The sequence below is a fragment of the Terrapene carolina genome, unplaced genomic scaffold (genome assembly GCF_002925995.2).
Source record: "Terrapene carolina triunguis isolate 2854851 unplaced genomic scaffold, T_m_triunguis-2.0 Scaffold85, whole genome shotgun sequence".
In the NCBI taxonomy this organism is placed as follows: domain Eukaryota; kingdom Metazoa; phylum Chordata; order Testudines; family Emydidae; genus Terrapene; species Terrapene triunguis.
Genome location: NW_020664436.1, coordinates 57594805 through 57606454, shown reverse-complemented (window position 1 = coordinate 57606454; position 11650 = coordinate 57594805). Strand labels below are relative to the sequence as shown.

Below are 11650 nucleotides of genomic sequence, written 5' to 3'. Positions count from 1 at the left end.
GGATGTGGCAGGGGGCTCAGGGCAGGGAGTTGGGGTGTGGGATGTGGCTGGGGGCTCAGGGCAGGGAGTTGGGGGTGCAGGAGGGGTTCAGGGTGTGAGCTCCAGCCTGGTGCTGCTTACCTAGAGCGGCTCTGGGGTGGCAGCAGCGGCGCTCACGGGGGCCAGGGCAGGCGCCAGTGTCCCTGCAGCCGCTGGGGGAGGGGGAGAGGCTCGGGGTTCCCTGCTTGTGCTGCTCTTGCCGCTCCTCCAGGTACCTCCCACGAAGCTCCCATTGGCCGCGGTTCCCTGTTCCCGGCCAATGGGAGCTGCGGGGGGCGGTGCCTGGAAGGAGGCAATGCCGGAGCCCTCTGCCTCCTTCCCCCTCCCCCCCGGCCCAAAGGGGCTTGCTGCCGGCTGCTTCAGAGAGCAGTGTGGGGCTCGCAGCGTCAGGAGGCAATCCCATGGGTTGGCAGAGGGGTGGGGGGGCGGGGAGCGGTGTGGGGTGGCGTGGGGAGCTTGGCGGGCCTGGCCCACGGGCCGCGTGTTTGAGACCCCTGCCTTAGACATAGTCTGTGGACCACAGGTTGAAAACCACTTTATTAGATTTTACAAGTGCAGTATCATTGCAAGAAACACTGTAGGCCTGCTGCTTCAACTCTTACTCGCCCAAACTCATTGAAATCAATGGAACTATTTGCATAAGTAAGGATTACTCTCGTGAGCAAGGATTGCATGAGCAGACTCAATCTCACCCCAATGAGGAAGCTTTCCAGGTGTAGTCTAAACTGGCTAGCAAGTTGATTGGACCATGACTACGAGAACGAATGGATATACGAGAACGAATGGATATAAACTGGCCGTGGGGAAGTTTAGGCTTGAAATTAGACGAAGGTTTCTAACCATCAGAGCGGTGAAATTTTGGAACAGCCTTCCGAGGGAAACGGTGGGGGCGAAAGACCTCTCTGGCTTCAAGATTAGGCTAGATAAGTTTATGGAGGGAATGGTTTGATGGGATTACGGGATTCTAATCAATTAGGCAATAACGGCCATCGCTGGTAAAATGAGGGTCTGGCTAGAGAATCTTGCCTGTATGCTCGGGGTTCTGCTGATCGCCATATTTGGGGTCGGGAAGGAATTTTCCTCCAGGGTAGATTGGCAGTGGCCCTGGAGGTTTTTCGCCTTCCTCCACAGCATAGGGCAGGGGTCGCAAGCTGGAAAATTCTCTGCGACTTGAAGTCTTTAGATCGCGATCTGGAGACTTCAACAGCAGAGTTAAGGGAAAGTGGGGGGGTCAGCTTTTGTGGCCTGCATCATGCGGGGGGTCAGACTAGATGACCATATTGGTCCCTTCTGACCTTAAAGTCTATGAGTCTATGAGTCTATGAGACTTTTTGCAAAGACAAAGAGCTTATTCATATTTGTGTTTTGGAAATGTCTTTAAAATTCACATGGTAGTCAGTACCTTGATTACATAATTGAGGGTAAAAATTCCCTGGTTTTCTTAAGGTAACCTTCTGATAACTTCTGCATTTATTGTTTATGGCACTTAAATCTAATTTAATAAAATGTAGCTCAGGCTAAATTATATGGATGTGCTGGAGCTTACTTATAAGCCTCCAATCTTATTTGTAGTTGCAGCATTCTGCCTGAAGAAAGAACTAAATAAGCTGTGGCTTACTCTAATCTTTGCTGGCTATGCATTTCTGTTGCCTTTTTATCCTGAGACACTGCAGTGTTGTTCTTCTACTTGGGTTTTTATGATTGCAGCAAATGAAATCAACTAGTTGATCATGACAGTAATTCAAAGTAAACCTGATTGGTCCAGTCATTGCTGAATAACTTAATGAAAATTGACATCGCCTTTCACTTTGCAGGTATAGTGTTAAAATCCACCTGCTTGTTGTACTGTTTGAATAAATGGAAAGGCATGTTAACATGAATATTTCTTTAGACTTGATAATATATGTGCTTCAGCCCAGTAACCCACAGCATGTAAACCTTATTCTCATTTCCACGACTTGATAACAAATCAGAATACTCACACTCCAAACTTACTTGCTTCACAATAAGTCTGTATTGAATAAGCTTCTTCTGTCACAATCGTGAAACTGTGTAGGTGGATCCTTGCACCCGCATAGAGCCCCATTGACTTTACTGGGTTCCATGTGGGCACAGAGATCTGCCCTCTTGAAGCCAGTTGCAGGATCAGGTCCCTAATTAGTAAAATGGAGTAAATACTTCCACTTGCATTGCTCTAGCTTGCTGAACTCTTCCTTTTTTCACTCTGATCCATATTTCAAGATCATTCTCAAAGTGCTGTATATAATTTTTCCTTAAGAACCCCTCCCCCCCCCACACACACACTACTACTACTTCATTTTTATAATGTTGAGTCCTTTTTGCTACCTATTTTCTGGCTGTTTTACTGGCAATATCCTTGCTGCTATCACTGTGTCCTTATATGTGTCAAATTGACATTGAAACAAATAAAACCCTGCATGTTTTCTTACATTTCAAATATAGTCCTCTCCAAGGAAGCAGATTGAAACAGAACCATGTGTTTAGATTGTAAGCTCTTTGGAGCAGGGAATCTCTCTTCTATGTTACATGTGTGTGCAATAACTAATACAGTAGAGCCCTGATTCAGGCCTCCTAACAATAATAGGAAGCAATCAAATGTATCTGTTCTCCAGTTAATAATATAGTGGTTATTCTGTGCTAGAAATTCAGAAAGCTGTTGAAATGCAGGCTCAGACCTGCTTTGTCTGCCATTGTTTGTTGGAGAACCTAGAGAGAGAAGGATGGTCCAGTGGTTAGCATGCTAACCTGGGACTTTGGAGACCTGGGTTCAGTTTCCTGCTTTGCTATAGACTTCCTGTATGATATCAGCAAGTCATTTAGTCTCCATGTTCCTCTGTTCCCCATCTGTAAAATGGAAATAATAGCACTTCCCTACCTCTCAAGATTTTGTCAGGAAACATGCAACAAAGATTGTGAAGCATGTACATATTACAGTAATGGGGGACATGGAAGAGAGAAAAGTGCTAGCTCTTGTATGGGTTAGGCCTGGTCCACTACAAACTTAGGTTGACATAAGCCGCGTTAAGTCAAACTAATAATGTGTTTCTAGACTACTGAATCCCTTCCGCCGACCTAAGTGGCCTGTAAAGTCGACTTCTGTACTCCACCTCTGCGAGAGGCGTAGTGCTTGATTCGACATCCACGAGTCGACATGGGATAGTGTAGACACTGCATTGTGTAATTCGAATGAATTGACCTCCAGGAGGTGTCCCACAGTGCTCCCCGTGACTGCTCTGGAGATACTTTCAACTCCACTGCACGTCAGCCAGGTACACAGGAAACAGCTGCTCCCCTGTTAAAGCCCTGGGAACTTTTGAGTTTTCATTTCCTGTTTGATCTGCATGTAGAGCTCACCAGCACAGTTGATCTTGGAGACTCAAGGCCGCAAATGCGCTCCAGCATGGAGTACACAGGAGGTGGTGGATCTTATTGTTGTGTGGGGAGAAGAGTCTGTGCCGACAGAGCTCCGGTCCAGCAGATGAAACGCTGACATTTATGCCAAGATTGTACGGGGCATGATGGGGGAGAAGGGCTACAACAGGGACATGCGGCAGTACCGTGTGAAAATAAAGGAGCTTTGGCAAGCATACCAAAAGACAAGGGAGATGAACAATTGTTCTGGTTCTGCCCCACAATCATGCCGCTTTTATGAGGAGCTGCATGCGATTCTTAGCGGTGATCCCACCACTACTCCAAAATTCTCCGTGAATACCTCCCGGGAGCCCCGTGTGGCCTTGAGCAACAATGAGGAGGATTTTGTTGAGGAGGAGGAGAATGCGCGGCAGGAAAGCAGAGGATCCATTCTCCCCGACAGCCAAGAACTGTTTTTAATCCTGGAGCCCATCCCTACACAGGACCAGTTGGCAACAGAGCGTGATGCCTGGGAAGGCACCTCTGGTGAGTATACATTTCCAATCAAACCGTAGGGGTTACTGGCTATCATTTTTTATGTTTAATCTGAACAAAAAAGTAGGTGTAGAAGGTATTGGTGGCCAGTCCAGCTATGCAGGGGGTGCTCTCCAAAAAAGACTGTTTATTTGCACAGGGATGGCCCAGGAATCCTCCATGGAGATCTCTAGGAAGCTTTCATGGAGGTACTCCTCAATCTTTTGCAGAAGGTTTCTGGAAAGGGCTGTCTTATTTCGTCCTGGTAGGACAGTTTCCCGTGCCACTCCAGTATTAACTCTGCAGCACACAGCATTGCAGCATAAGGACCAGGTCTGTACCCAGACGCTTGCAGAATCTGCTCCTTTGCCGCCTCTGTTACCCTCAGGAGAGTGATATTGTTAGGGTCACCTAGGAAACAGGATAAGTTTTCAATGCTAGCCCTTAAACTGCAAACAATTCAACAAGTAATCTGCCCCCTGTTTGGTGAAATCTGGATCACACAACCACGCTTTCCCAAACATGCCATGGTTATGATTGGAAGGGATCACCGTGTACTGCAAGCAGCATTATAAAAAAAACAAAACGGGGGTGGCGGGATGGCAGCTTCCTGTTTGTCTTCTCCCCCCCCCCCATACTGCTTTTGTAAAAAACAAACTATTTGGGGGGCTTTACACTGGTGCCTGTCCTCAAGCACCATCCAGGTTGCTAGGGGAAAGGGGGCTTTTCTCAAGTTCCAACCTGTGATCCCAAGGATGTCTTCACAAAAGCAGCAGCACAAGGCCTCTCGCCCATGCCTCATGGCCTTACTCACCATGGCTGGAGCAGCAGACCGACCCTTGCAATAGCCAGTGGTTGTGATTACGTTGTGGCTTGCAGTGAAGTGTATTGAGGGGTGTTTTATTATTAAAAAAAAATTAACCTTGCACCAGAAACAATGTATGCACTGTCAATGCTACCCTCCTTGCAGCTGAAACCTTGTCTGTTGGAGCATCCTCCACACCGGGACAGAGACTTTCCCAGATTAGAAGGCGGAAAAAGAAGACTCGGTAGAACATGTTCAATGAGTTAATGCGCGCTTCCGAGAGTGATAAGATGGAGCTCAGATCATGGAGGATTACACTGTCCAAGGACATGGACAGGGAGGACAGGAGAGCATGTAGGGAACAGGAGCGTGCCACACAGGAAGGGATGCTGTGGATTATGAAGGCGTGTTGACATATTGAGTGTCTGGCTGAGGTTCAAGGAAGGCAGCTGGATGCTAGAGTCCCTCTGCAGCCTATGCTGAACCTGCTGCCATAATCACCCAGTTCTACATCCTCCTCCCACAATGTCCTATGAGGCAGGGGAGGGGGGCGAAAGTTTGATATCCCTTGCACTCAACACCAGGGCAGGGTCCTTGTACCCGAAGGCGCCCATTCCTACACCTTTGATTGTTATTGCAGTGCACTTATAAGCAAACTTTCCTTGTTCCCTCCTCCCCACCCCCCAGTGTTATCAGCCCTGTGCCCCAGGTTATCTTACTTTTCTTTGCTGTCTCTGTGTGTTTGTGTGCATAATAAAACGTAATGGATTGAGGAGAAAATATTCTTTATTCATTCAACACATGGTGGTTCGTGGGGGTGAAGTTTACAGGGCAGAAAATGCAATGGAGGGGACAGTTTGCTAAGGAACAACACAGATAAGGGTCACATTATTCTGGCTTATTGCTGAAACTGGTTTTCAAAGCCTCACAGAGACGCGAGCCCCTTGATGTGCTCTTCTTATTGCCCTGATGTCTGGCTGCTCAAAATTGGCGGCCAGGTGATCTGCCTCAACCCCCCATAGGGTGACCAGACAGCAAATGTGAAAAATCGGGACAGGGAATGGGGGGGTAATAGGAGCCTATATAAGAAAAAGACCCCAAAATCGGGACTGTCCCTATAAAATTGGGACATCTGGTCATCCTAACCCCCCACCCCAGCAGAAACTTTTCTCCCTTTGTTTCACAGAGATAATGGAGCACACAGCAGGGAGCAATAGTAATGGGGATATTGCTTTCACTAAGGTCTAACCTAGTAAGCAAACAACACCAGCAATTTTTTAAACATCCAAAGGCACATTCCACCACCATTCTGCACTTAGTCAGCCTATGGTTGAACCAGTCCTTACTGCTGTCCAGGCTGCCTGTGTACAGCTTCATGAGCCGTGGGAGCAAGGGATAGGGGCTGGGTCTCCCAGGATCACGAGTGGCATTTCAACATCATCAGTGGTTATTTTGCGGTCTGGAAAGAAAGTTCCTGCTAGCATCTTTTTGAACAGACCTGTGTTCCTAAAGATGTGTGCGTCATGCACCTTTCCCAACCATCCCACGTTGATGTTGGTGAAATGGCTCCTGTGATCCACCAGCACTTGCAACACCATTGAGAAGTATCCCTTTTGGTTTATGTACTCTTTGACAAGGTGGTCTGGTGACAAGCTAGGGATATGCGTTCCGTCTATCGCCCCGCTGCAGTTAGGGAATCCCGTTGCAGCAAAACCATCCACTATGTCCTGCACGTTGCCCGGAGTCACTACCCTTCTTAGCAGTAGTCTGTTGATGGCCCTGAAAACTTGGATCACAATAGATCCCATAGTAGATTTACCCACTCCGAATCAATGCCCCACTGACCGGTAGCAGTCTGGCATTGCAAGCTTCCACAGAGCTATCTCCACTCGCTTCTCCACTGTCAGAGCAGCTCTCATTTTAGTATTGCTGTGCTTCAGGGCTGGGGAAAGCTCTTCACACAGTTCCTGGAAAGTGGCCTTATGCATTCAAAAGTTCTGCAGCCACTGCTCGTCATCCCATAGCTGCCTAACGATGCGGTCCCACCAGTCAGTGCTTGTTTCCCAGGCCCAGAAACAGCACTCAACTGTGTCAAGGTGATGCATGACTGTCACCAGCAACTGCGAATTGCTCTGCTCTATGTCTTCCAGCAGGGCTGCTTGTGTGGCATCACATTGTTCCATGCAGCGGCTCCTGTATCAGCTGTGTAAATACTGCAGAATAAGGTGCGAGGTGTTTGTAATGCTCAAAACAACAGCGTACAGCTGAGCAGGTCCATGCTTATTGTGCTATGGCATCCGTGTGGGTAACCCAGGTTTATGAAAAAAGGTGCAAAAAAGGCTTGGATTGTTTGCCGTTGATTTCAGGGAGGGAGATAGGTAAGTGCATCATGGGAGGCTAACGCCATGTTCCCATAACCACCTGTGCCAATGTTCTGGTCCCATAAGGCATTGCAAGCCCAACCCAAAATTCCACTCTGCTACGTGCAGTGTGGGATAGCTACCCACAGTGCAGTGCTCCGTGTGTCGATGCAAGCCCTGCTCGTGAGGATGCACTCCATCGACACAATGAGCATAGTGTGGACACGCAAGATCGACTTGCTTAAATCGGAGGCTCGATGTCGACTTACATAAAGTCAAACTTAACTTTGTAGTGTAGATGTGGCCTTAGATTTTCACAGTTTCTCTGTGGGATGTGTCTGTGTGTGGTGACGTTTTTCATGTGTGTGATTCTTAAACTTGTTGCACAAAGTGACAAGCACCAGATAAAGCACCAGATAAACTGAATGTCATATCAAAATACCAGAATCTGTTTCATGCTCATCTGTGAACTAATATTGTTGAATATACCATCAGCAATGTGCACAGCTCAGGAAAATAGTACTTGATGCTTGAGAACTCTGTCGCAGAGCCAGTCAAAAAGTGATTATAGGTTGTTACCCTGGTGTGCACCAAACAGACTTATTTAAAGAAAACAAATGACTTGGAACACAAATAACAAAATGTTCTTAATGTTTAATTAATTTGTTGTTTAAAATCAATCAGTTCATCTTGATAGATTGAGAGGTGAAAAGAAGGAAGAAAATAAGAGTCCCTAAGACTCAGTTAAAAGGGGTTAATGAAAAGGGGTTAGAGGACTATTTAGGTATTAATAAAATAAACCGAAAGCAAGAAGGCTAAACACATAACTAACCCAAATTTCTAGTATAGTTTTAAATATTTCATATTGGTATATATTTTATTTGGCTATGTTATTTAACACTGATTTAATTGTTCTCAACATGGAGTTTAGCAATAATTCATCTTGAGATCGAGTGTATGAGATCATTCAACCAGATCTTCCCTCTTTAGAAAAGTGTGTCCAAAAAACAAAACAAAGCAAAAAAACCCTAGCATCATCAGAGTCCTTAAATAGAAACTTTCTCCCATCTTTTGAAAAGTGCATTTTATTAGGAAATAATACTGAACCTGAAATACCTATACAGAGAAATTCAACTATGTCATACTTGTGTTTTTGAGCCTGGGCCATACTGGCAGCAGGGCCACCCGGGGGGGCGGGGGGAGAGGGGCAAGTGGGGCAATTTGCCCCAGACCCCACAGGGGCCCCCACGAGAATATAGTATTCTATAGTATTGCAACTTTTTTGTATGGAAGGGGCCCCCGAAATTGCTTTGCCCCAGGCCCCCTGAATCCTCTGGGCGGCCCTGGCTGGCAGTATTTGAGAATATGAGTATCTTTCTCCCTAATAAAAATATTGTCTTTGGACCTCCATAGAAGCTTCATAATCCAATCCTTATCTGTAGTACAGAAAAGGTTACTACAAGAGGTGGATTTTTAAATATCTCTCCTAATCTCTTTTCTGACAGTATTGAAGGGACACTATCTGTTAGAGTGAAAAATATGGGGTTTCTTTATTTAATAAAAGTTATAAAAATTTATTAAAGAATTTTCAGATGTTTTTAAATTTCAAGTAAAAATGTGTATTATTTAGCACTAAACATTCCCCTGTAGTGTTTGTTAATCAAATCATTGCAGCATTGAACTAGTGCATGAGAACCAGAAACTGAAGCTTTTCTTTCCCAACTATTATTTTTGGTAGTAATTACTGTAGAGTGTTATTTGGTCATGATGGGAGATGGTCCATGAGACAATATCGCTATTGTAATGTGATCCGTGCTATGAAAAAGTTTCAGAACCTCTCACCTAGTTTGTTTTCCTTGTTCAAGTGAAGCGCAAAAACTCCAAACATAAATGGTGAAAACTAAATTGGATTTTTAAAAAATGTGCATTTTTAATATCTGTTTCTATAGTACATTAAGACGTAATTTTTTGTTAAGTACAGATTTTAACCTTACAACATACCTTTAAGATGCATTAGTATTTTCTCTGGAATTACTCAAATTTCTTTCAGAGAAAGTGAGCTAAGATTTAAAACTAAACAAAACAATAGAAGAAGAACTTCTTAACAATGTTTGAGATGAGCTCATTATTTCCCTCTCAGTACAATAAGACAAAAAAGAACAGACACTTTACTTCTCTTTTAAGAATTCCTCAATTTTATCTGAACTCCCTCACTTCACTTCTACGTTATATATTATGTTCCCATTTTCAGGGTAGTCCATTTATCCTGAATAGAATACTGCACTTCTATTGTATTTAGTCTTGATTTTGAAGTTGCCTGAAGGGATACATTCTACTGCTTTTGTTTGTGTTGTATGGAGCTGAAATGGGAAGCAAATTGTAGCCTCTTGACTTGCATTCTCATGCGTAGATTTGCTATGTGACACTCTGCACAGAATGTTTTTGTTTTTACTACCTGATGTGTGGTCAAAGTTAGAGAAGAAGAAGAGGCTCCTTCTGCACTTGAATTTCTTGAAATTTACTGGATAGATGGCACTTGAACTCCAAGTGCAGGCTTGACTCTAAATACAGCACAAGCAAAAAAAGTGACTGTTGTTGCCTTACATTTAAACATCTAAGTATTTAGAACTTGGTGCTGAAAGCTGTTCAGGGCCTCCCAAAGAGGCTGGATGTAAGCGTGCTCCTAATTTTTCAGGAGGCACTCAGCATCTTGCATAATTGGGCCCTAAGTATCTGGGACAGAATGGCATGTTATGGTGTTTTTCCTATGCTACTGTCACATAGATCCTAGTATCCTACTGAAGACTGCAACATTTTAGTTTGCAGAGCACTTGATTGGGATTTTTCATCATTTTTTAAAACGGTAAATCTGTCTAATCTATCTAATTCAATTTAGGGTTTATGATGATTGCTGTTAGCAGACTCCAATGATGACCACTAAATAAGATAACTGTATAGAAAGAAGATTTTAATTTGGAATATGTTCAGTTAACCACAAAGAATTTGTAAGAATAGAAAGTGCATTTTGATGCTGTATATGTTGAGGAACATGGGCTGATGATGTTCAGAGCTCATTATATGGGGATGGGAAAATTATTCCAAATGTTTTGATAGAATATAATATTACACACTACCAAATATCTTCTTCTTTGGTATTACATTTACTTTGATAGATGCCTGCTAGTTTGAGGAGTGTGATTTTAATGCAGAAACAAAACTGGTGGGAACAGATTATGCTAAGGGGTAGATTTTCTGTTGCTTACATGCGAAATCATTTGTATGTCTCCCATTACTAAGGGGGGTGATGGATTCTCCATCTCTTGATAGAAGATGTGCTTTAGCTAAGCCCAAGTTATTGGGCTCAATGCAGGAGTAACTGGATGATATTCTACGGCCTGTATTATAGAGGAAATCAGACTACTTAGATGATTTAATGGTCCCTTCTGGCCTTAAAATCTAATCTAGTGTGCAGGAAAGTTACTCCCAATTAAATTACTACTTCCATCTGTGTATGTGTGTGTGAGAAAATGAGCATATGTCCATCAGAATAGCCTCTTGGAAAAAGAGTTGCTCCAGAGACGCTTTGGATGGGATTTTCAAAAGCGCATGGCATTGGCCTGTCATTGACTTCAGTGGGAGCACCGTTAGACCAGTGCTGAGTAGCAGTGTAGGCCTCCCCCATATCTAATAGCTTAGTGATTAGGGCACTCAGTTTGGATGTGGGACACCCAGGTTCACGTTCCAAGTCTGGAGCAGGGATTTAAATCCAGGTCTCCCATGTCACAGGGGAATGCCCTAACCACCAAGCTATTTGTTGACTAGCCTGGGATAGGTGTCTCTGAACCTCTTTTGTAGAAGTGGTTTCATTTTGTGTAAATAAATAAATATTCATTGAGAATTACTCTCTAGCCTGGCAGTTAGGGGGAGGGGAGGACACCTGTGTTCAAGTCCCTGCTCCAATTAATATTTTGCCCAGCTGTAGTGCAGAGCCCATTTGAAAATCCTACCCTCTGGCTTAAAAGTGCCTTGGTCCTGCATTGTGTAAAGATGCTGTGATTCCAATGCATAATGCCATAAACAGATATCTAGCCAAAACTGATATGTTAATCTGCAATAGTTTAAAACTTTGGATGTTATCTTGACCTTCTTTAGGTATATTTTTCATACAGCCCAGAAAAGTCACTGGTTCCTTGTTCAAGGTGGTTACAATTCATCTGCAAGCACCGTACAGGTTGAACCTCTCTAATCCGTCACTCCCTGGTCTGGCAATATCCATGGTCCGGCATAGGCACCGACTCCATGGGTGTTCCAGGGCTGGAACACCCATGGGGAAAAATCAGTGAGTGCAGAGCATCCACTGGTGCCAAACTCTCCACTCTGCCATCCTCCCCCCACGCCTCTTGCGCGCTGGTGACCCCAACTCCTCCTCCTTCCTCCCAACGCTTCTGGAGTGCCATGAACAGCTGATTTGTGGCGTTCAAGCTCTGGGAGGGAGGGAGAGGACCTGGGGTCGGCGGCTAGGACCCCGGGCGAGGGGCTG

General features: G+C 44.7%; 1 protein-coding gene across 3 annotated transcripts in view; it reads left to right on the top strand.

The window, feature by feature from the left end:
* Positions 1-11650, top strand: part of NCOA7 (nuclear receptor coactivator 7) — a 136252-nt gene that overhangs the window by 27307 nt on the left and 97295 nt on the right. The window lies entirely within an intron of this gene.